The following is a 3,644-nucleotide window of genomic DNA, read 5'->3' on the forward strand; positions in this document are numbered from 1 at the left end:
AAGCAAAATAAGCCAGTTGGAGAAGGTTAAGTATCACATTATCTCACTCATATGTGTAATCTAATGAACAACATAAACTGATGAAGAAAAATAGATTCAGAAACAGAAACATTGAACAGACTGTCAAACCTTAGAGGGCAGTCAAGAATGGGTGGAGAGAGGGAAGAGATCAACCAAAGAACTCATATGCATATATGCACAACCCAAGTACACAGACAGTGGGTGTGAAGGCTTGGGGGTGAAGGGAGCAGGAAAGGGCAATGATGGAAAGAAAGGGACATGTGTAATACGTTCAACAATAAAGATTTATTAAAAACAAAAGAGATGAACCAAAGGACTTTTATGCATGTATGTAAGTATAGCGAATGGACACAGATCATAGGGGGGTACACAAGAAGAAACAAAAAAAAAATTGATAAAAGGCAAATATAAGTTGTGAAACCATAAATATCCTGGAAGAAAGCACAGGCATGCCCACCAGCCAATCAGAGTGATGCTATGCAAATTATTCCAACCAAGATGACAGCCGACAGCCACGGAGCTGGAGCAAGCTAGAGGCTTAGTTTCCCAGGCAATCAAGGAAGCCAAGCTTCCCACCATCCTTGTGCTGGCTGTGGCTCTGCTCATGGCAAAAAAGTTTCAATTAGCATTTTTTTCTTGTATTAGTGTAGATATCTAAAAGCAAAATTGCTGGTTCTATTTCTGTCCTAATAAATCCCAGATACCTGCTTCCAGCCTTCCTCCACTAGGAGCTTGGGTAACTGGGGGGCTTGGTTAGCCTGCAAACAGCCATCAGCTCCTCACCCAGGCTGGACACACCCTCATGGGGTGAGGTTCCTCACTGTGGGGGGGCGGGGACTGGCCAGCCTACAAACAGCCATCAGTCCCTCACGCAGAGTGCCCAGGCACCATGGCAGGGACCCCTACCCTGAAGGGGTTGCGGCCAGCCTGCAAGCAGCCATCAGCCCCTCACCCAGGCTGGCCAGGCACTCCTATATAATAAAAGGGTAATATTCAAATTGACCCTAACATCAGAAATATGAGGAATGACTGGTCACTAGGACACACACTGACAACCAGGAGGCAGACTCTCAATGCAGGAGCTGTCCCCTGGTGGTCAGTGCATTCCACCGAGGGAGCTCTGCTCAGCCACAGCCAGGCTGATGGCTGCCTGTATAGCAATAGTGGTGGGAGCCTCTCCTGCCTCCTCAGCAGCCCTAGGGATGTCCGAATGAAGCTTAAGCCTGCTCCCCAATGGCAAGTGGACATCTTCCCAGGGCTCTGGGCTGCCAGAGGGATATCTGACTGCCATCTTAGGCCCAATCCCCCAAGGAGTGGACCTAAGCCAGCAGGTGGTCATCCCCCGAGGGGACCCAGATTGCGAGAGGGCACAGGCTGGGCTGAGTGCATGAATTTTGTGGACCAGGCCTCTTGCATATATATACTAGAGGCTCAGTGCAAAAAAATCGTGCACTGGGGAAGGGGAAAGGGTGGGCAGGGAGGTCCCTCAGCCCTACCTGCACCCTCTCCAATTCGGGAGAACTCAGAGGATGCACTACTGACAGCTTGGGCCCACTTTTCTCTGGTTCTCTTCTCTGTGGGCCCTGCCTGCTCCATACCATGTGGTTGGTCAACAGGTCCTGTAGGGTGCTGCCTGTGGGCTGTGATTGCCTAGTCACAGGTCGCCACTGCCACTGCCCAGCCAGCCCTGTTGGGTGCTGCCTGTGGGGCACTTGCCTGTTTGCCTGTTGCTACTGCCACCACCCAGCTGCAGCCGCATTTACCTGCTGGGCTCACGTTGCCAGGGGAAGCTGCTAGCGTCCTGCCCAGCCACTATGGGCACCACCATGTTTGTCATGGAGTGATGGTTAATTTACATATTACTCTTTTATTAGATAGGATATATATATTGCTTTGGGTAATATAGATTTTTAATGATGTCAATTCTTCCAATCCATCAATATGGTATATTGTACCACCTATTTATATCTTCCTCCATTTCTATATTCAGTGTTTAGTGTTCAGAGTACTGCTCATTAGCTATTTTGTTTAAATTTATTCCTAGATATCTTGTCTTTTGTTGTAATAGTACATGGGATTATTCTTTTAGTTTATTTGTTTGGTAGTTTTTTATTGGTGTATTAAAATGCCACCTATTTTTTTTAATATTAATTTTGTACCCTGACTGTTCTCTACTGTCACTTCTAGAAGTTTTTTTGGTGGAATCTTTCATATTTTCTATGCACAATCTCATATCTTCTATGAACAATATCAGTATTAATTATTTGTGTCAATTTTGGATGCATTTTATTGTTTCTTCTTGTATTATTGTTGTGGCTAAGACATCCAGTATTATGTTGAATAAAAGTGGTGAAATTGGACATTCCTGTTTTCTTCATGATATTAGGGGATATATTTTAGTTTTGCTGATGATATTGGCTGTGGGTTTGTCATACATGGTCTTATTATGTTGAGGCATAATAACTTTATTCTTACTCTACTGAGAGTTGTTGATTTTTTATCATAAACTAGAGGCCCAGTGCACAAAATTAACGCACTCGAGTGTGGGGGTCCCTCGGGCCAGCCAGCACCCTCTCCAATCTTTGACCCCTTGGGGGATATCTGACTGCCACACGGACCGGGCCTAAACTAGCATTTGGACATACCTCTCACTATTGTGTACTGCTGGTTCCTAACTGATCACCTGCCTGACTGCCTGATTGCCCCTAACCACTTCTGCCTTCCGTCCTGATAATCAACTAAACTCCCAGTGCCAGCCTGATTGACATCTAACTGCTCCCTTGCTGGCATGATTAAACCAAATTAACCTCCCTTGCTGGAATATCACCTCAAACTGCCCTCCCTTATCAACCCAATTAACCCCAATTGCCCTCCCCTGCTGCCTGTTTGCCCCAACTCCGCTCCCATTCTGGCCTGGTTTTCCCCTATTGCCCTCCCCTACTGCCTGATCACCACAACTGCCCTCCCCTGCCTGCCTGGTCACACCCAACTGCCCTATCCTGTCAGCCTGATCTTGTCTCCAGCTGCCCTTAGCTGCCGGCCTGATATTACCCACAACTACCTTCTCCTGCTGGCTTGATGGCCCCCTACTTCCCTACCCTGCCAGCCTGGTCACCAACAACAGTCCTTCCCTGCAGTTCTGGTTGCCCCCAACTTCCCTCCCCTGGCAGTCTGATCTTGCCCCCAACTTCCCCCACTGTCTGGCCTCATCTTGCTAAGAACTGTTCTCTACTGTCACTCTGATCTCCCCAACTACCATTCCTTGCCAGCCTTGTCATCAACAAGAGCCCTCCCCTCCTGGCCTGATCTCAGTCCAAACACTCCTCCCCTGCCAACCTGGTTATCCCCAATGGCTCTCCTCTGCCAGCTGGTGGTGCTCAATTGCCCTCCCCTGCAGGCATGTTTGCCCCCACCTGCCTTTCCCTTCCAGCTCAATCACCCTCAAATGCCTTTTCCTGCTGGCCAATTCGCATGCAACTATAATCTCCTGTCTTACTGATTGCCGACAACTGCCCTCCTGTGCAGGCCATCTTGTGGTGGCCATTTTGTGGTGGCCATGTTTGATGACATCACATGAGGACTGTCCATAATGCCACTTAGATTTTTATTATGTAGGATATACA

At 47.8% G+C, this 3,644-nt stretch overlaps 1 pseudogene; it reads right to left on the reverse strand.

Annotated features, from left to right (window-relative positions):
• Positions 1-1,849, reverse strand: part of LOC102769759 — a 17,719-nt pseudogene extending 15,870 nt beyond the window's left edge.
• Positions 1,850-3,644: the final 1,795 nt, after the last annotated feature.

The sequence above is a fragment of the Myotis davidii genome, unplaced genomic scaffold (assembly GCF_000327345.1).
Source record: "Myotis davidii unplaced genomic scaffold, ASM32734v1 scaffold1354, whole genome shotgun sequence".
NCBI lineage: Eukaryota > Metazoa > Chordata > Mammalia > Chiroptera > Vespertilionidae > Myotis > Myotis davidii.